Raw genomic sequence first — 22,709 nt, 5'->3', positions numbered from 1 at the left:
CCAGTTTGGCCAATGTACATGGCAGAGGGGAATTGCTGGCACATGATGGCATATATCACATTGGTAGATGTGCAGATGAATGAGCCTCTGATAGTGTGGCTGATGTGATTAGGTCCTACGATGGTGTCCCCTGAATAGATATGTGGACACAGTTGGCAACGGGCTTTGTTGCAAGGATAGGTTCTTGGGTTAGTGTTTTTGTGGTGTGGTGTGGTGTGTGGTTGCTGGAGAGTATTTGCTTCAGGTTTGGGGGCTGTCTGTAAGCAAAGGACTGGCCTGTCTCCCAAGATGTGTGAGAGTGAGGGATCGTCCTTCAGGATAGGTTGTAGATCCTTGATGATGTGCTGGAGAGGTTTTAGTTGGGGGCTGAAGGTGACGGCTAGTGCCGTTCTGTAACTTCCTTTGTTGGGCCTGTTCTGTAGTAGGTGACTTCTGGGTACTCTTCTGGCTCTGTCCGTCTGTTTCTTCACTTCAGCAGGTGGGTATTGTAGTTGTAAGAATGCTTGATAGAGATCTTGTAGGTGTTTGTCTCTGTCTGAGGGGTTGGAGCAAATGCGGTTGTATCGTAGAGCTTGGCTGTAGACAATGGATCGTGTGGTGTGGTCTGTATGAAAGCTGGAGGCATGTAGGTAGGCATAGCGGTCAGTAGGTTTCTGGTATAGGGTGGTGTTTCTGTGACCATCGCTTATTATCACCGTAGTGTCCAGGAAGTGGATCTCTTGTGTGGACTGGTCCAGGCTGAGGTTGATGGTGGGATGGAACTTGTTGAAATCATGGTGGAATTCCTCAAGGGCTTCTTTTTCATGGGTCCAGATGATGAAGATGTCATCAATGTAGCGCAAGTAGGGTAGGGAGTTAGAACAACACTTCCTCAGCTCTCGTCCCCTAAGTCAGCCATAAAAATGTTGGCATACCGTGGGGCCATGCAGGTACCCATAGCAGTGCCGCTGACTTGAAGGTATACATTGTCCCCAAATGTGAAATAGTTATGGGTGAGGACAAAGCCACAAAGTTCAGCCACCAGATTTGCCATGACATTATTGGGAATACTGTTCCTGAAGGCTTGTAGTCCATCTTTGTGTGGAATGTTGGTGTAGAGGGCTTCTACATCCAAAGTGGCCAGGATAGTGTTTTCTGGAAGATCTCCTTGCAACAAAGCCTATTGCCAACTCCGTCCACATATCTATTCAGGGTATCACAGAATCATAGAAAACTAGGATTGCAAGAGACCTCAGGAGGTCATCTAGTCCAACCCCCTGCTCAAAGCAGGACCAACACCAACGAAATCATCCCGGCCAGGGCTTCGTCAAGCTGGCCCTTCAAAACCTCTGAGGATGGAGATTCCATCACCTCCCAACGTAACCCATTCCAGTGTTTCACCACCCTCCTAGTGAAATAGTTTTTCCTAATATCCAACCTAGACCTCCCCCACTGCAACTTGAGACCATTGCTCCTTGTTCTGTCATCTGCCACCACTGAGAACAGCCGAGCTCCATCCTCTTTGGAACCCCCCTTCAGGTAGTTGAAGGCTGCTATCAAATCCCCCCTCACTCTTCTCTTCTGCAGACTAAACAAGCCCAGTTCCCTCAGCCTCTCCTTATAAATCATGTGCTCTAGCCCCCTAATCATTTCTGTTGCCCTCCGCTGGACTCTTTCCAATTTTTCCACATCTTTCTTGTAGTGTGCTTCTTCAAACAGGACACAGTACTCCAGATGAGGCCTCACCAATGCTGAATGGAGGGGAATGATCACGTCCCTCGATCTGCTGGCAATTCTCCTATTTATACAGGCCAAAATGCCGTTAGCCTTCTTGGCAACAAGGGCACACTGTTGACTCATATCCAGTTTCTCATCCACTGTAATCCCCAGGTTCTTTTCTGCAGAACTGCTGCTTAGCCAGTCAGTCCCCAGCCTGTAGCCGTGCATGGCATTCTTCCGTCCTAAGTGCAGGACTCTGCACTTGTCCTTGTTGAACCTCATCTGATTTCTTTTGGCCCAATCCTCCAATTTGTCTAGGTCACTCTGGACTCTATCCTTACCCTCCAGCATATCTACCTCTTCCCCCATCTTAGTGTCCTCCACAAACTTGTTGAGGGTGCAATCCATCCCATCATCCAGATCATTAATGAAGATGTTGAACAAAACCGGCCCCAGGGCCAAACCCTGGAGCACTCCGCTTGATACCAGCTGCCAACTAGACACTGAATCATTGATCTCTACCTGTTGAGCCCAATGATCTAGCCAGCTTTCTATCCACCTTATAGTCCATTCATCCAATCCATACTTTTTTAACTTGCTGGCAAGAACGTTGTGGGAGACCGCATCAAAAGCTTTTCTAAAAATCAAGATATATCACGTCCACTGCTTTCCCCATATCCACAGAGCCACCAGTTATCTCATCATAGAAGGCAATCAGGTTGGTCAGGCATGACTTGCCCTTGGTGAATCCATGTTGACTGTTCCTAATCACCTTCCTCTCCGCCAAGTGCTTCAAAATGGTTTCCTTGCGGGTCCTGTGACACGGAAGATTTTGTTCTGCCTGTCTGCCTATGGAAGAATTCAACCCATTTAAATTTATACAGCTTTTCATCTCAAAGAGCTCAAGGGCCTTCAGTAACATGGATTCACTGGGCAGTATCCTGTGAGGCCAGTGTAGCTGGCGTTAGCAGGAGGTTGGTCCTGTGGCTCAGGCGATGGCCTGAGCCCAAGAAATGTATCTGGGTTCAATTCCCAGCTCTGCTGCAGGGTTCCTGTGTGACCTTGGACAAACCCTGTGCCTCAGTTCCCCAACTGTAACATGCTACTTTATTTCTCCCACCCTTTGTCTGTTTAGACTGTGATCTCCGTGGGACAGGGACTTCCTTTCAATTTTTATACAGCACCTGGCTAAATGGGGGCCCCAATCTGAAGCAAATGAAAAAAATATATTGATTTTACAGATGATAAACAGAGACACAGGTTATTTTTCTTGCCTTTCATTTCTCAGCAAATCAATGACAGACAGGGCTAGGACTCAAGATTTCCTATCCTCTTTATGTGCTATGCTATGCTGCCTCTAAAATAAATAAACACTACGCTGGCCATGTACTTTAAACAGCACTTGCAAGGGCTTTTCATTCTAAAGATGTCAGAAACTGAAAGAGGGGATACCTATAGCAAAAGCTAAAATGTTCACAGAACAAGGCACAGAGCAATTGCATATTTCACATTTTGACATTCATGTTTAATGAATGTCCGAGTATAAAGCATTCTTAAGAGCATAGTCTTCCCTTGACTACCTTCTAGACATAACCAGGTAAATTTGGAAAACTGTCTTATGAAAAGAGCACATGGTGTTAAGAGGCTTTTGCCAAAACTCACTCAACTTTCTGTGCATTGCCTTTCCTCTGAATGTCTTATCTCTTGGCCCAATAAACTCGGCAAAAGCAGAGGCAGGGACTAACCATTAGCTGGTTCATGCTGCTTCTTCCTTTCCATCTATTCATATTCATACCAGCCATGCAACTAGAAAAGGAGACAAAACTACAGCATAGTCCTTGAATCAGCCTGCTATGGGGAGACAGAAATCTCCCCAGAGTCTGTAAATGTTGCCAGTCCCAGGTAGCTCAGGAGCAAGAGACCCAAGTTTGCTTGTGAACTCAGCTCTGCTGTGCTTCAAGCCACAAGACAGGCCATCCACCCCCTCTGTTAATTCTCTGAGTTCCATGATCTTGAAATCTAACTATTCAGATGAACAAATTCATTTTTGTGTTTAAAGCACTGAAAGGCAATGAAAAATCACAAGAGAAAAAGCAGGGGCTTATATCATATTCAGTATGAATAAGAGATGCTCCTTTATGCCATTATTCATTAATGTAAGGCATCTTTCAACAGGCTGTGAAGACAGAATACCCACTCACACTTTGATTCAATAGTAAAATATTATCTGGTTAAATAACGTGAAAACTTGTCCTGTGCGGTGTATTAATATACAGCAGGATTTTGGATGTGAATGGCATTACTTTGATGAGATAAAAAGGTAAAGACAGCTTGCCAATCTTAGGCTCAAGTGTCTACTTTATATAGAAATAATCATGGAAAATTTACCTTTATGCTCAGCCAGTTCATAGAATCTGATTGCACGTTCTGTGAGGTTTTTTATTGTTCTCCTTTCAAGGAAATCCTTGCAGTTGCAGGCTTTAGTCTAAAGTGGAGCTCTACTTCTGCATGGAAAAGGTTGTTCCTCTATCCCCACCCTGATATCCACGTGAAGTTAAATGAGTAGGTTTGAAATACCATTGGAGTCAATGAAAAGATTTCAGTGAGTTTAACGTAGGGCCTTATGCTGTGTCCTCTAAACCACAGTTACATGTGTTATATACATCCGTACATGATATCCTAAGTCTTCAGATATCTTCCCATGAATTACCTCAATGATATGTTGTTGACATCACCAGCAGAACTGCATACATATTTCTAAAGTCTTGATCACTGCTTTTACCACAAGCACTGATCATGAACATACTTCCCATTCATTTTATTGCACTCTGCTCCCATCCAAGCACTTATAGTATATCAAACCAACTGGGAAAGATGATCTAATAGGTTTACTTATGATCTAATTCTATCATCAGTTATTCATCAAGGTGAAATGCTATCATTAGATGATTGCATTAGTCCCTTCTGGCCTTGTCAATCCATCTTGGAGTCATAGATGGTGCCCACTTCAGGAGCTATTAAACCTGCTGATACCAACTGACTCAAAGACATCATTTGCATTGTTTTCAAAAGGGTCTAGTCACTACACACAGTTCTCCCACACTGGATTGCTCCTGGTTTATTCAATACTTCCCTGAAATAAATCCTCCCCTGCTGCCTATTCTCCCACTCTGCCACAGTGTCATAAATATAAAGGGAAGGGTAACCACCTTTCTGCATACAGTGCTATAAAATCCCTCCTGGCCAGAGGCAAAGTCCTTTTACCTGTAAAGGGTTAAGAAGCTAAGATAACCTCACTGGCACCTGACCAAAATGACTAATGAGGAGACAAGATACTTTAAAATCTGGAGGGGCGGGGGGAAACAAAGGGTCTGTCTGTGTGTGTGAGATGCTTTTGCCGGAACAGAAAAGGAATGGAGACTTAGAACTTAGTAAGTAATCTAGCTAGATATGCGTTAGATTTGTGTTTTGTTTAAATGGCTGGTAAATAAGTTGTGCTGAATGGAATGTATATTCCTGTTTTTGTGTCTTTTTGTGACTTAAGGCTTTGCCTAAAGGGAATCTCTATGTTTTGAATCTAATTACCCTGTAAGGTATTCACCATCCTGATTACAGAGGTGATTCTTTTACCTTTTCTTTAATTAAATTCTTCTGTTAAGAACCTGATTGCTTTTTCATTGTTCTTAAGATCCAAGGGTTTGGGTCTGTGTTCACCTATACAAATTGGTGGGGATTTTTATCAAGCCTTCCCCAGGAAAGGGGGTGTAGGGCTTGGGGGGGGATATTTTTGGGGGATCTCCAAGTGTGCTCTTTCCCTGTTCTTTGTTTAACACACTTGGTGGTGGCAGCATAAGGTCCAAGGACAAAAGGTAAAAGTTTGTACCTTGGGGAAGTTTTAACCTAAGTTGGTCAGAATAAGCTTAGGGGGTCTTTCATGCAGGTCCCCACATCTGTACCCTAGAGTTCAGAGTGGGGAAGGAGCTTGACACACAGTGATTTCAGAAATATTTCTGCCAGTCATTTGTCAACTCTGTGTCTGCCTCTCCTAGAGTAACAGATTGCTGGACTTTCCAAATGCCACTCTCGGAAACGTTTGCCAGTGGCTTATCTGTTTGGATTTTCTGTTGCCCCTCCACATGCAGGATTCTATAAGAAGAGGAAGAAAGATATTTCTTTACATTCCCCTCCCTGGCTTTCTTCAGCTGCAAGTTCTTCTTCCTTCCTGCTTCTGGAAGAATACCTGCTTGAACTGCTGAAATGGCATGCACAGCAAAGATGCCCACCAGCAACTACTAAACCCTAGATGAGATGCGCCTTCATAAGCTGGATAAAGATAACGGCGATGTTTTTTTATAGCAGCAGTTTCTGAGCCTGGCAATGCAAATCTTAGATTGCATAGATGCCAGCAGCACTGCTCCCCTGATGGGACTGTCTGCGTCCTTGGATCTCTGAAACAAATCTTTCCTTCTAGTTGTCCCAGTTTCCCTTGGAAAGACAACAAGAGAAACCACTTTTGCCAGGTTCAGTCCTATTTCTTCCTCCATGCCTCACAAATATTCCATGGGTATCTGGAAATCAATGAGATGGACTGCTATGTTGGAAATGGAGACTGAAGTTGAAGAGTGTGTGTGTGTGCGAGATCACTAGTACAGGTTACCATCTTTAATTCTTTATTTATTTTGTGCTTTTAGTTCTGCCATTAATGAGAGCTGGATCACTGGGGTTCATCCATCCACTTTGTATTCCCCTTCCTTCCTCCTGGTGTCACTTTCCATGCAAAAGTCAATTATATTATGTGAAGATGAGCAGATAATGTAACCTAAGTCTCACAAAATTGCACTTATTGGAGGCGAGTAAAATCTTTCTTTTTCTCATTCCCACCAATCTTCATTGTAAAGACTTTGTGCCTGGGATAGTAAATTTTGATAACTTTATAAGGCATATTCAGCAGATAAGTGTTCTTCCATGGTCACAAAAAAATGGGGACCTGTAAATGCTGATGTTCTTTATCTATTGATCTCTCAAGGAAGCGATTCCTTCCTCTGGCTCTGCCTAGGACCCACTCAGCTCTTTATTTCTCCAGCCTATTTAAATGTTTTTGCTGATAGGAGTGCTTTTTCCTTTTTAACAAGAGATGTACTCTTTCACTAAGCAAGACATGGACATCATATGCTCAATTATATTGGCAAACAGCATATCCCTTAAAGACAGCTGAGAGACTCAGGAAGGTGGGCAATATTTTTATGTCTTGTGCTAAATGTGTTTCAGATGTAGTAAGTATAAATGTACATCAAGTAGTTTGGAGCAGCAGACCAAAAAACTTGGAGCCCACAATTCTGTACAACACATTTTAGATGCTTTTAACATTCTGTAATCACTTGTTGCAGAAGGTAAGGTGAAATTAGTTTCTATCTACTCCAACCATAGCTGGAAGTATTTCAAATAGAAAAGGATGCATGTCATTTCTGAGACATCCACAATGTGGTGTTCCTGAAGAGTCTTCTCCTAAAACTGGTAATCACATGTCACTTATTTTTGCTAAGGGGGTTGGTAGGAGCTGGGTAAACTCTGAGGGCACTGTTGTCTTGTTGCAGTCCATGAGAGTAGTACATGGGAACAACGGAAAGACGCATGACAAGTTCAGACTCCTGCATTTCCCAGAGGCATACCACAACGCCCGCATGATGAGTCCCAGCCCCATTTGGACTGAAACTCCTGAGAGCAATTCCTGATGACATCTTGATTCAATATAAAGCCATTGTAAGTGCCAGCAGAGACAGGGCTGCAGCAACCTATGTTACAATACAAACTCGCCCCCTGGCTTGTGGATGAGTTCTCCCATCTCACCAAAATGGAGAAACAAGATCAAGGATCAGCCACTGGCTAAGTCAGTGATGGGTGCATCTGCTGTGCCCCTCCTGCCCATTTGGACTCCTGCCCATCTTCATCCCATACTGCTAGTAAGCAGCGTCAGAACACTGCTTTTGAGCAAAACCTTGACCTTGCACTCAAACAGCTAGCTAAGCTGCAGGAAAATAGGTGCAATTGGTTTGCAGTGCTATCTTCTCTCCTGTGTCTTCGATATGACAAAAGCAAGTCTGAAGGGGAAGTGGTATTGGAAGGACTTCTTCCTTCACTGGAAGCATCCCAGGCTGAGGCCTCCTTAATAAGTCCAGTAATGCCATTGGGCCTTTAACTCCTACCCGTGCTATAATGCGTCAAGCCTTTCCTTCTTACTTCACCTGTCGCTGGAGTCGCCCTCTCTCTCCAGCCTCCTCATAGGTTTTCCCTACAGCCCCTTTCCCCCTAGCTCTCTGGCCACAGAGCTGGTCTCTAGATTTTCCCCTCCTCTTTTCTGCAGGTTTCTCTAAACTCTGGAGTACAACTGGTCAAAAGTTGGAATTTCTGTTCCATGGGAAAATTCTAGAAAAGAATTGTTTTGTTTTAAAATGAAAAATAGAAATTTTAAACTGTCCTCTAGAAGGGAAAATCTGAAACATCTTATTAAACGTTCTTGAAACAAAATTGAATCTGAAGCCCAAGGTCCAGCACTCCCAGGGTTTATAGTTTTACAGCTAGCTGTCAGTCCATGCAGAATGATGAAGAACTTAGAAGCTCTGGGAGCCTTAGAGCTCCGGCGTGGGCTTTGATTTTTTTCCAAGGAGAATGGCATTTTAGATGTTGATTTTGTAGAAGGGTCACAGTTGGGGCTATGCTTTTGCACTCACATCATTGCACTTATAAACAATTGGAGGTGTAGATAACTTCTAGTGCATTGTATATCAGATGTATAACTTCCTGATTTGCAGGCACATTCAAAAAGTGAAAGTTTACATGCTATACGCTGTTCCCACAGTTTAGTTGCATGTGCAAAAATGCACTGGAAAAAAGTACAGGCAGTTCTGAAAATCAAGTCCTTTATAGTGTGTACAACACTGAAAACATACAGAAATGTAAAGATTTTAGGCATAGCTTTTGAAAACCAACTAAGGGATTTTGACACCTTGTTTCCACTAATTTTACTTGGAATTCGACATCCACATCCCCCATATGACTTTGAAAATCTCAGCCTTAAATGTTAAATCCATGGAACTATTTTGCAAGGTTTTGGAAATCTCAGTTTCAGTGGTAAAAGTGAAACCTAAGAACTGCTTTTCTTATCAGATCTCTTTATAAAAGCATCTTTGCTTCTCCCTCTCACACCAGCATGGCATGACTCACTCCTTGGAGGATTTAATCTGATTGCAGAGATCTGCACCAACAGAGGCCAATTCTCTTTCAAGATAACTGCAAGAGGTGTTTCAGAGTAGCAGCTGTGTTAGTCTGTATCCGCAAAAAGAAAAGGAGGACTTGTGGCACCTTAGAGACTAACAAATTTATTTGAACATAAGCTTTCTTGAGCTACAGCTGCTCTTTTATAGTTGGATCAGAAGATGAATTCTGCTCTTGTACCATTGCAAATTCAGAATCACTCCACTGAAGTCATCAGCCACTTGGGCCCTCAGTGGAATTATTCCACACTTACAGAGGTGTGAAAACAATGTGTCTGTATATGGCATGAATAACAGTGTTTGGCCCAGCATCTTTACTCATCAGTGGTGTATAAGGCTATTTGAATATTAGCATAATGAAACTCATCTTGAATCAATAGAATGCACTGGACACTGACTCTCAAATTGTGACACCAGAGGATAAGGCACATCAGGTGTGTGCAGCTGTCCCCAGTAGTTAGAATAGATTGAACCAGGAGAGGAGCTCTGGGTGCACTTACCTAAGACAGGAAGAGTAAAGGGAACTCTTGCTGTGCCTTTAGCAGAGAAAGAGGAGCAGCTGATTTCTCCCCAGCCCCTCCTTACTTTAACCCCTACCTCATCCCATCTTCTGTAAATCCAGTAAAAACCATCTCTACTTGCTTATGGAGCTAGCCATACAGAGTCCGGGTGCAAAGATTGAGCAATGCCTCTTATTCCAACACTAAGCCTACAATGTTGTTCATTTACTTGAATGCTAGTGAAGCTGCTCCCTTCTGTGTTCCCCACCAAAAATAATTTAGCTGCTAGCCAGCATTTACTACTCAGCTTATCTGTTTTAGCCACAAACTTTAATGCATTTAGCCTCATATCACCTCTATGTGGTGAGAAAATACTATCATCCCTATTTTATAGATGGGGCACTGAGGCACACAGAGAGACTTAAGAGCCCAAATACCTTTGAGGATCTGGGCCTAACTTATGGAAGTTAGGACCTTTGGGAATCTGAGCCTAAGTAACTTGCCCATGGTCACAAAGGAAGTCTGGGACAGGGCAGAGAATATGAATTGAGATTTTCAGAGTCCTAGGCCAGCACGCTAACTCCTGGACCATCCTTCCCCTCTATTATTCTAGCTATCTGCCTGCTCTGTGTACACAGCTGGATAGTCTGCGAGCCACTGCTGATCAACATGTCCTGTTCAAAATGCTGGAGCTTAGCAATTCAAGACACAGACGGTTTGTCCTCAGCTACTTCACTCCTTACACTGATTCTGTGTGGAATATGGACAAGCTCAAGGCTTTATCTGTGATCTTCAAATGCCTCTGGAAACAACTGAAGCTACTTGAGGGACTACCACTTCACAGTCTATGACTATGATCACCTTCAACAGCTAGCGTCCACGAGAGCAATGGAATTGCCAACCACAAGGGTGAGACCAGAGAGCGCTGGAGGCAGCGCTATGGAGATGGAGATGTTTTTTCAGCATTTGGCCAATGACTGCAGAGCACACTCACACAGCTGTACCTGGCAATAATAGATTACAAATTGTTTTGGATCAACCCAAAACAAATGTTGTTGTTTTCACAGAAAAACAAACACATTTGTTTCGGGTTGAGTGAAACATTTTGTTTGATCTGAACTGAAGGGCTCAGTTTTCTTTGAAATGAAAAGGAAATCTGGAAACACCATTCACAAAACCAAAGAGGAGGTGGCCCACTCCATACTCTAGTGGTTAGAGCACTCAGCTGGGATGCGGTAGACCTAGGTTTAAGTCCCCATTCTTCCTGATTAAATATTCACAAGAGTAGGAACTGGAAGCCAGGTGTCCACCCCCTCTCTGCTTTGAAGTGAGTCCCTCAACCACAAGGCTATAGAGTCATTCTCTCACTTTCTGGCCTCATGAGTATTTACATAGTTATACAAAGTGGAATAGCGTCAACAGAGATTGAAAGCAGCTCAGGTCCAAATACCCTATAGCCTGGTGGTTAGGGCATTTGTGATAGCCAAGTTCCAGGCCCCGCTCTGAATCAGGCAGAGGGGGAAATTGAACCTGTAACTGTATGCTCTAATGGTGAGACCATGAAGAGGAGGGCAAAGGTACCTCCTCCTCCTCAGTTACGTGAATAGCTCTCAAGTCTCCTTGTGAATCTAGAGCTCACTCCCCTGGCTCCCCAAAGCAAAAACTATTTAGTGAATTTGTTGTGAACTTCTTGTGCTTAACAATCTGTCCCAACTTGTGTTTAGCTCACTCTGGGTATCCAGCCTGAAGGAGCTCTGTGTAGCTCGAAAGCTTGTCCCTTCCAACAACAGAAGTTGGTTCAATAAAAGAGATTCCCTCACCCACCTTGTCTCTCTGAATAGCTTCATTCAGCCTGAAACTGCATTTTTCAGCAAATAAACTATTCATTCAAAATCCCCCCCAGCTCTGGTCCCAGACTGCATCAGGGTAGCTACAATCCTCAATGTCTATAGAATGAAATACAGAAGAGGCTTCTTCCATCTTTGTGGTACTCAAATAAAAACAAAACAAGTTCCTTCCATTTTGGAGATTGACACACTGAGATTCTGTGTGTTCTTTTAAAAATTTGTAAGGAGCTAAAATACTATGGTGCTAATTGTGGTATTAAAAGAAATCTAGAAAGAGAGAACAGACAGAACATGTCACATGTTTTATTTGTAGATGTACTTAAAAGCAGAATGAAGGGGAGTCCAATAAGAAGAATGAATACTACAAAATTATGAATCACTTTTTCTTGATGCCCTTTTTGTCCTTCATTGCTTTAAAATGCACTCTATTTCCATGCTATCAATGAGATTTCTTTATCTTTCTTTGATTGACAAATTTGCTTGTGTAATTATTTTATATAACATGAATCAAGCAATATAAAACTAGAGATAAAACACATTGCTATCTTTCTTTGCCTTTATCAAAATGATAACATTTGTATAAAATACAATTGGTGTTCAGTGTTAACAATTCTGTCTGTATATTATAATTACTGGAATTAGGATAAGCAAATATATTATCAAGCTAAAATGTTTCCTGATTAAATTGATTTTTGTTTTTTGTTCCCATCTATTAAAATTTTAAATTTGCACTTTAAGATGGGATTTTATTCTGTACATTTCATATTGAAACACTGTACTTTGTGAGTCTAAATGTGCAGGACTGAGAGCAATGGTAGGATGCAGTTTGATTTACTTCTGTTTATTTAAAGCCTACTTGGGTTATATCACTTCCTCCCATTGATGATAGTAATACAAGCATTCTTATGCTAGCTTTGTTATAAGTTGGTAATTATGTGACTTGTCTAACAGAGGTTTTTGGCTGAAAATAGCTCTTATCACTAGTAAATGGGGTCATTTTAACTTATTTACTGGTAAAATGAACAGTCTTAGCAATTACATGGCAATCCCTAAACTTGATTTATAGTTGAAACAGTTAGCTTATTTTTACTCATTGTGCTGCACCATCAGCTGCTGCTAACTGGAATATCAGTTTTCTCTGCTGACTTAGCTTATGGTCGCAAACACTGTAACCAGACTCTCAAAATTAGAGGAGTACAAATGCTGCACAAACATTGGGCACTACTATTTTATATGCACAAATAGCTGAGCTATGTGTACCAATTAGGTGTTTGCTCATGCATATAACCATCTGAGAAGAGAGGCTGCTGATGTTTTTCATTTAAGGCAAATTTTATCCAGCAATACAGAAGCTGTTGCAGGCCTACAATGCAGCAGGACTGCTTTGGAGGGGCAGGTATGTATGAAAACTTCCCACCCCCTAAAGCATAGGGAAACAGGGCTCCCCTCTATTTCAGCATTGTCCAGGATGGAGAAGATACTGGAGCAGGCTAGGGTAGGGACACAGGTGTGGCTGGTGGACTCTTATTACACAAAACCAGTGGCTACAAACAATGGGAGTTTTGCTATAGACTTCACCAGGCCATGATTTCACCCACAATTTCTCAAAAACACTTTTAAATTTCCCTCTACTACCAGCAACTACTACTTAGTAGTTATAGGGATGACCAGAAACTCTCTTGTGAAAGTTATCTGAAGCTGCATATATTCCCTCTCCCCCTCAACAAGATTAAAAAAAAATTGTGAATAAACCCTTGAAAGTGTAACCCTCTTATACTACAGAACAGACAAAAAGCCTGAATATCCTTTCTCTATAGCTGACATCTTTTGTTCTTAATGTGAAATGTTCATTTCTAATTTAAAATTCCTCCTTTTAAAAGTTTAAACCATCTCTCCTAGTGACTGCCTCATTTAAAATATTAATTTTTAACAGGAAAATTCACTTTTCACAGATGAAATTGCAGGTTTAAACAGTATTTTTTAAATGTCCAGCTATGCTAGTTTGTCCAAAAAGAGGACACTAACTCAAAGGTTCAGAATAAAATCAGTTTACCAGTTAAATAAATCTATGTGTGGTGCCCCATATATTTTGACGATTAAAAATATCTGAGTAATTGTTCAAAATTCACAGTATACAAGGCATCAGAGTTGCATCAGAAGAGTGTCATTCATTTGAGAGAGCTCATTCTGGAGTCTCAAACTGGCAAACTTTTACCAAATCTAGCACTTGCAAATTTAGGGATAGTTAATCATCATTCAAGTAGGGAATACTTAACAAGCAGAAGTCTCTGTTCCACCTGTCCTTTCGTTACAGATGAATTCACTGGGCCAAATTCCATGGAAGTTATGCCAAGTGGCCCATCATTTTTTAACTCTTAAAACAAGGTCTATCCCTCACATGTTGAAAACGTGCCATTTTCGTAGACTTTCAGCCAGACTACCAGGAGGCACAGTTCTAGTTAGAAGGAAGGACAGCTGGTTGCTGGATGATAGAGTATGTTGAAACTCTTGGGAGGAACCAGTCACAGTCCATGTTACCTCCCCAGTCCTGTACTGCTTTGTTGCTGGTTCCCATGCAATCATTGATGTGGCATCAACAGAATGAAAGAGTGGCAATAGCTGGCTGAGGGCAGGCAGAGAGAGTGGATGAGACTCTACTTGACAGGTGTATCACCACCACTCTGGCAAGGAGACTAAAGACTGAGTACGGAAATACAAGGGGTCCCATTTGTTTGAGGGGAAGGAGTTGACAGGACTAATGAAGGGGGCCAGGGATATTAGGACAGCTTCTGGAGTTGTATCAGGATGTAGTTTCAGCTACATCCAAACAGAGCACTAAAGACAAATATTTATGTAGGGAACATATGGTCTAGTGGTTAGGGCACTCACTGAGGACTTGAGAGAGCTAGGTTCAAGTCCCTACTCTACCACAGTCTGCCTGTGTGACCTTGGGCAAGTCACTTAGTCTCTCAAGTCCCCATCTGTAAAATGGGGATGATAGCATTTCCCTATTTCACCGGGGAGAGGTAGGGGGCTGTTGTGTGTGCTGCTCAGTTACTGCAGTAATGGGAGCAAAATAAAGTATCGAAGATAAAATAGATTCTTGTGCTCTAAGGGTAAAACTCACCCTGAGTAACAAGGCCTACGTTAAGTCCAATTTTGGTAGTTTAGGTGGTAAAGTGGTGTATCAGTTTTATGTGTGTGTGTTCTGCATGAAGGTGAACTTCACTCAAAGGATTAAACTCTGGTCACAAGAGTTAATTGAATATTGCATTGAATACTGCAATTGTTTGAACTGTTTACTACAGCTCTTAATTAGTGAGTAATATCAGAATTATAGTGTAGCATCCATATGGATACTCAATGGAAGGCTCTCAGAAGCGGAGACTGAACTGTCCTGTGCATGGAGCCTACCAGGGAAAAACTTCAAACGTATTTATAATCTTTTCTTAGAATCAGATTAGAAAATAAGCTACTTGAAAGAGAACACCATCATTTTTAAACTTGTTATTCGCTGATACTATGTCAGATATGTGGAAGTAACTTTTGACTGGAATTCAGTGACTGAGAACTGTCTATGAAGACTTCATATCACGTGTTTTGCCCTGCGACCACAGTTTCTATGAGACAAACTTCTAAATGAGGCTTGTCCGTCAAGGGGAAAAATATGCCTTCAAGACTAATAACCTACAAATTGGATTGCTGCCCAACCCCCTAATCTGCTGTCCCCATTCTTCTTTTCTCTATAACTAGGACTAAGGAAAAATATAGCTTCAAGCCGTTGTCACTGGTAATTATGTCCAGCTCAGATAAAGTGTCATGACCTATGAGGGTTAGGTCAAATGTCAAAGAGCTTATGTAGAAGTCTGAAGGCTTCTGAATAAGCTTTAAGTATTTACTCCTTTTGTAGAAGATGGCTGCACACCCTCAATTAAAAAAAATACAGATATTATCAATCTAGAGTGAGCATGTAAGAAATTAATCTCTTGTCATGCATATTGATGATGAAAAGGGTTTAACAATTTTTCCATTGGGAATGCTGCTTATTGATGCCTATTTTGCCTATTTAATATTTTCACAGCCAGTTTTGCTCATCTTAGTTTAAATAAGCTTGTTTAATAAGAGCAAGAATAGACTAGCTAGGGTCAACCCCACTGTATAAGGTCTTTGGTTTATTTTGTATGACAAAACTTTTGCTAAGGACCACTCCAGTAGAAAATCCTCTTTCATAAGGAACACGTTTATAGTACTCTGATATCCTAATTGAACTTTGCTCTAACCTTTAGTAAAACAATTATACTACTACTCCTCAATACCACAGAAATGGGTAAACCTCCCTTTCCCCAACCCACCTTCCCTGTCCATATTCAGTGATCTATCACATGAGGCTGTTTTACTTCAGGAACTGTAGTCTTTTGCAGTTGGGAGGACTAGGAAGTTCCTTACCAACACAAAGGGAAAGACTTTTATTCATGTTATTTTCTGATTCCCAAAGAAGGAAATCCTGCAATGGATTTTTTACAAATGGAGATCTCTTGCAATAAACCTCTTTGTGATGAACCTGAACAAAAACTATAGAAGAGTTTGCTCCAGGGCAGATCGCAGTCCAGGCTCGGTAACAGATGCTTTTAAATTTTTCCTGGTTGAGTCATCTACGGTACACATTCTCTCCAGTTACTTTAATCCTGAGAGTAATCAGAAAGCTGAAAAGGGACAAAGCAACTTTAATCCTCATTGCCTTGGCTATCCTCAGCCTAGCCAAGAAAATATTGGGATATGGACCTACAACAGCTCTCAATACAATCACCAATATCTGCCTCTGATCAAGGATCACTTGTCTCAGAACAAGGGCAAGTGTCTCCCCAGACTGCAAAATCTCCGTCCAGCTTGGATGATAACTGAATGAGCTACACTGAGAAGGTCTGCTCTGAGGATGTCTTGGCCATATTGGTCAACGGTAGAAAGGTTTCCACCAGAGCCACTTATGCAGCAAAATGGAGAAAGTTTTTGATCTGGGCTGAGTTCCACCATTGCCTTTTCACACAGAGATCAGACATATACTGGATTGTCTTTTTATACCTGAAATATACTGGCCTCTCAGTCAGTTCAATGAGTCCATTTGGCAGCCATTTCAGTGCTACACCTATATGTGGATGGATCTTCAGTCCTTTCACTCCCCTTGGTAGCAAGATTGCTTAAGGAGCTTATGTATCTACCTTCTCCTTCTTTCATGTCTGGTTCCACTGTGGGACCTGAACTTGGTCTTGTCTTAATTGGGCTTCCTTTTGAACCTATGGCAACATCATTTTTACCTATCTGTTAATGAAAACAGTGTGTTCTGGTGGTGATTACTTCTGTTAGAAGAATGTCAGAGATTCAGGCACCTCTAGCTGACCCTCTCTACGTTGTATTCTACAAGAGCAAGGTCTCTCTCAGGCCACACGGAATATTTATGCCCAAGGTTGTCTCTGCATTCCATTTTTAATCAGAACACTTGGAGGATGGACATTTTTTCTGAAGGCTCACTTCAGCAAGGCAGAAGAAAGGTTTCTTATCTTAGATGCCCTCAGGGCATTGTCCTATTACCTAGACCATACAAAGTTTTTTCTTTCTTTCTTTCTTCATATCATGTTCTAGACGTTTTGTGACCTATGCTGAAAGGCTTAAGGGACAGCCTGTTACAGTTCAATGTATATCCCACTGGATATCAGAATGTATTAAACTCTGTTTTGACCTAGCTTTGATAATAACAGTCCATTTCACTAGGGCTCAATTCACATCATAAGTCTTTTTCAGCAACTTACCTGTAGTGGACAGCTATAAAGCATCAACGTGGTCATTTGAACGTGCCTTTTCCAGACATTGCTATTACTCAAGCTTCCTGTGCTTATGCTGATGCAAACTTCAGCAAACCAGTGCTCAGTCACACTTCAAATAATCCTGTGAGGAAGCTGCTGGATGGTCACCTGTACAATCACTGGAAGGAGAAAAAACAATTACTCACATGTACAGTAATTGTTGTTCTTTGAGATGTATGGTGCATAGATGTTTCATGACCTTCCCACCTTCACTGCTCCTTCAGCTCTTTGATGGATGATGGTGCAAAGGAATGGAGAGGGAGGTGGGGGCCGCAACCCGTCTTTACCTTCAACCCCATGCATGCAAATGGCAGGGACATGTGCCACCATCTGTACTGCTGGCAAAAGTCTTCAGTCTGAGTGCATTGAGAGCACACACGCCTATGCTGGCATATATATGTGCACAACAGATCTCAAAGAACAACAATTACCATTACTGTATTGGGGAGTAATAGTATAAACAGGAACTGTTTTTTTCCAACTAGCTCTAGTCATACTATTCATTATATCAAAAGAATACTACTTATTTCTTAAATGTTTAATCCTAAAATACTGGCAGTAGTGGTCTATGCAGGGGAATGTAATCTGCTTTTGCTGGGGGGGGACTTCATGATGTAATGCCTCATTTTAATCTCTAACTACTATGTGGTAGTATTAATTATTTCTATTACAGTAGTGCGTAGGAACCCAGTCTGGGATCAGAGTCCCATTGTGTTGACATTTACAAACACGTTTCAAAGAACACAGTCCCTGACCCAAAAAGTTTACAATCTATCTGACAGTCAGGATAGATTGTGTCGCTAAGCTACAGCCCATAGTCATGGGTGGTGTATTGCTGTGCTACCCCAATAGTATCTCTGGGAAGGAATTGTGGCATAGGGACTTACAGTGCTATGCCTGCTTTCCCCTTGCTCCAAGAGGAATCTCTTATATCGGAAGCAAATTACTACCCACCCCCTGTACTGGTTCAGAGTAGCAGCCGTGTTAGTCTGTATTCGCAAAAAGAAAAGGAGTACTTGTGGCAACTTAGAGACTAACTAACTAAATTTGTTAGTCTCTAAGGTGCCACAAGTACCCCTTTTCTTTTTGTACTGGTTCAGTTCTCTTTGCCAGGGCTCTGCCTACTTCCCACCCAGTGGGAAGTAAGGAAACAGCACCTTGTCTCTATGCATGAGGAGCAAATCCTGGGTATCCCATATTAGGATGGTATGGGAAGAATAGGTCTTTCTCATCTTTATTTCCCTGCACAGGAGCACAATCTGGGTTACGGCTAAACTTATGATCTTACAACACACACAAGCAAGCGATGGGCATACTCAGTTTGGAGAAATATCAGCTATGTGAAGATGGGAGTATTAAATAGGTTAGACAGAGAAGATTGCTCCAAAAGGGGTGTTATTTCTTGTCGTGTCTGAGTAAACAGGCTGTGAGCTCAGGGAGGTGCACACAGAGCTGTGGAACAGAGCACTCAGCCCCAACCTGCAGCATCGTAGCTTGCACATTACTGTTCTACCGTTGCTATCATTATTATTTATACAGCACTAAAAGCACATTAGGTGCCTTACAGACCTGCAGGAAGATTGTAGGCTTGCGAGAGGAATCACTAATGTGACCCATTTCTTGCCCCACCATGAACCCGCTGCCTCCACAACCTATGCAAAATCCCACTGCGAAGAGAGACTGTGTTGAGCTCCCACAGAACTACTGAATCCCTTTCTCCCTGCTCCTCACTGCCTTCCCCAAACATTTGAAACACGGTATTTCTGCTGCATTTCAGACCCATGCAGATGACCATAGGATTTGGTCTTGAATTGTTCAAGTGGTGTTAAGTAATTACCATAATTGATCAGATTATATCACTTTAATGCTGCTGGAGTTTTCGAACCAAAATATGGAATGTTTTCCAAGTACAAAATATAGTGAAGTATATACTTTAAAGAAATAATTGTTGAATGCTTCCCTCAGATTGTCAGTCAATCATGTGTTATCACGTTTAAATTTTGCTACTCACTGAAAATATTTTGATGACCTTATTTCCCCATATAATCCATTTTATTTTAAAAAAGAGCAATGACTTCTATTCTCCGTATAAAGGTCTGTAGTTTTATTTGAACATAATATGTGTAGACATTAATTTATGTAAATAGTAATACCTCCTATAGCATTTTCCCCTTAGCTCTAACCAGCCAGGCTCTCTCTGTGTCAGGTATTCCTCTGCTATTTTTTCTCCACTAGCCTTTTATCTTCCTTATATTTAATGGTGTAGGTGATAAATTTTAGATTAAAGCAGCATATTGTTGCTTGAAATGCAGAACTCAGGTTGATGTAGAAGTATTATTATTATTTTTTATTCTCTACAAAGATGTTCTTTCGGGCCATATAATTTGTCTGCTAGTCAGATACATATTTAGAAAAGAAAAATATGATGACAGAATCATAGAAATGCAGGACTCTAATTTTAGTTTGTGATCTACTATAACCCTCAGATCTTTTTCTGAACTACTCCGTTCTAGGCAGTCATTTCCCATTTTGTATTTGTGCAATTGATTATTCCTTCCTAAGTGTAGTACTTGGCATTTGTCCTTATTGAATTTCATCCTATTTATTTCAGACCACTTCTCCAGTTTTTCAAGGTCATTTTGAATTCTAATCCTGTCCCCCAAAATGCCTGCAACCCGTCCCAGCTTGGTATCATCCACCAACTTCATATGTGTACACTCTATACCATTATCCAAATCATTTCTGAAGCTATTGAATAGAACTGGACAGAAGACAGATACCTGCAGGACCCCACTCAATGTCCCCTTCCAGCTTGATTGTGAACCACTGAACCTCTGGATATGCTTTTCCAACCAGTTGTGTGTCCACTTTATAGTAGATTCATCGAGGCTGTATTTCCCAAGTTAGTTTGTTCACAAGAGGATCATGTGTGAGACAGTATCCAAAGCCTAACTGAAGTCAAGATCTGTCACATCTACAGCTTCCCTTTATCCCCTTGATAATTCCATATTGACTATTACTTATCTTATCTTCTAGGTCAAAGGTGGGCAAACTATGGCCCGCGAGCCACATCAGGGCCGCGGGACACTTCTGCACGGCCCCTGAGCTCCCGGCTGGGAGGCTAGTCCTCAGCCCCTCCCCTGCTGTTCCCCCTCCCCGCAGCCTCAGTGCGCTGCGCCGCCGGCACAATGCTCTGGGCGGCCGGGCAGCACAGTTGGAGAGCCGTGGCCTGACCCGGTGCTCTGGGCGGCGCGACTGTAGCGCCGCCAGCCACACGCGCTCCAGGCAGCGCGGTAAGGGGGCAGGGGAGTTCGGGGTATGGATAGGGGTTGGGGTGGTCAGAGGGCAGGGAACAGGGGGGTTGGATGGGGAGGGATCCATGGGGGCAGTCAGCAATGAGAGAGGGGGGTTGGATGGGGCAGCAGGGGGCAGTCAGGGGACAGAGAACAGGGTGGGTTGGATGGGGCAGGAGTCTTGGGGGAGTCGTCAGGGGGTGAGAAGTGTGGGGGGGGTCAGATAGGAGGCGGGGGCAGGGCCATGCCTGGCACAGCCTCCCCTAACTGGCCCTTCATATAATTTTGGAAACCCGATGTGGCCCTCAGGCCAAAAAGTTTGCCTGCCACCTGTTCTAGGTGCTTGCAACCTGATATTTGACTATTTGCCCCATTGTCTTTTTTTTGGGTACTGAAGTTAAGCTGACTGGACTATAAATTCCTGGGTTGTTCTTATTCCCCTTTTTATAGAAAGGGACTATATTTGTTCTTTTCTAGTCCTCTGGGCTCTTTCCATCCTCCTCGAGCTCTCAGAGGTAATTGCTAATGGCTCAGAGGTCTTTTCCGCCAGTTCCTTAAGTATTCTAGGATTTATTTCATCAAGTCTTGCCAACTTGAAGAGCTCTAACTTGTCTAAGTAATTCTTAACTTTTATATTCCCTATTTTTGCCTTTGATCCTACCCCATAATAATAATGAGTTTCAATAGAGTTAGAGAGCTTATTGTTGTATTTCTGCTTTATGGTTGAGATTATACCATTTGCAGGGGAGAGAGGAGAAGGTTAGACTCTGGTTTTGCTGCTAACCCAGGCTCCTTTTACTCACGTGAGGAGTCCCATTGAAGTCAATGGGACTAGTCCAATGACCAAGAGAGCTGCATTTTTCTGTCTCTGTTAAGCAGAAGTTTAAAGATTTAAATACTAGTCTGGTAGCAGCCCACCCTTCTGGTGGGCCTGGGTATGAGCATTGCTACCAGTGGTGCGCACTCTCGCGTGCTGAGACTGTCATCCTTACATTATCTAGCTTTAGTTTTTTAGTCACAGAAGCTGCGTGTGATCAATAAAAAGAGGCTTCTATTTTAAGCTTCAATCCCTTATTCATAAATAGGCAGATTTTCAGCCTCCTAGTAATAGTGTTTATGGAATGAAATGATTTCACCAGACCTTGACACACTGTAAAATTGGCATGTAGGTTATAGTAAATATCACAAGAACATATGACTGCATATGCCTGTTTTGGAACCTGTGAAACTCTTATATTAGTGAGAGGAACAAGGTCCCTTTCCTTACATCATATTCCTCCACTAACACTCTAAACTACGCTCATGATCAAAAATGCCCTCGTGCAAAATACAACTGTCCGTGAGAAAATAACTCCTCTCAGAGGTGACAGCATATAGTATTGAAACGGGTGTAATTTTTGCACACACCCAGCTGATAAACATGTTTATACATATGTTCTAGGTTATAATCTGATAAATAGAACTGCTGATCTCAGATGCACTCCGTTTCTCCAAAGTAGAGCCACCCAACATAACCAGTTCAAGGAAGAAACTCCTATAATCTTGTCAGTTGTTCACCTTGATACATGTGCACGTGAAGGGCACTTGAACAGTGGAAGTTTGAAGTACAAATAATTACCTCTGATATAAAGGTTAAATTTATGTTGTTTTCTTTTGAATAGCCAATAGAATGTACCAAACTTCAAGGTTCATGAAGAACAGGATCTTAGATCAATTTCAAATAACCTTGTGACTAACTTCTGATGACTGGTTTGCATGTATCCTTAAGATCAAGGCAGAGGCATGGCTTTAGTCAATAAGTTTAAATACTTTCCCTGAAACATTGAAAAATACTGCTTATCTAAGTGCTAGTAGCCAGCCAGTGTAGCACTTATATCTGAGTGCCTGTTTCCCCTAAAAGATAACATACACAGTTTACTGTCACAATGAAAATTAAAGATCATACGTGATGGCTTTATGTAAAAAGAAACAGTGCACAAGCAGGGAGTTCAGACTTCTGTAGTCAAGTGGTGTAGAAAATATCCATTCATAACAAGAATTAAAATATCTATTTTAATGGGCATCTTGTAAATAGGCTGAGTCTGGTAAATTTGTGAAGTATATAAAAAGTGTCCTAACAAACAACTGCTCCTATTATAGCACAAATGCTGACACATAAGATTCAGTTCCAGCAGACGAGAACTCAGAAACATTAGAATTAGGGCAGCTTGAATATAAGATGTTAGTTTAGATACATTTTGTA

At 41.9% G+C, this 22,709-nt stretch overlaps 1 long non-coding RNA gene across 1 annotated transcript in view; it reads left to right on the top strand.

The window, feature by feature from the left end:
- Positions 1-12,625: 12,625 nt before the first annotated feature.
- LOC141983820 (uncharacterized) overlaps positions 12,626-22,709 on the top strand; it is a 185,973-nt gene continuing 175,889 nt past the window's right edge. Inside the window, exon 1 of the long non-coding RNA XR_012638529.1 lies at positions 12,626-12,712. This is a non-coding gene — a long non-coding RNA (uncharacterized LOC141983820). The remainder of the gene's footprint in view (positions 12,713-22,709) is intronic.

This window comes from Natator depressus, chromosome 3 (assembly GCF_965152275.1).
Source record: "Natator depressus isolate rNatDep1 chromosome 3, rNatDep2.hap1, whole genome shotgun sequence".
Lineage (NCBI taxonomy): Eukaryota > Metazoa > Chordata > Testudines > Cheloniidae > Natator > Natator depressus.
This window is presented reverse-complemented; position numbering and strand designations above follow the sequence as displayed.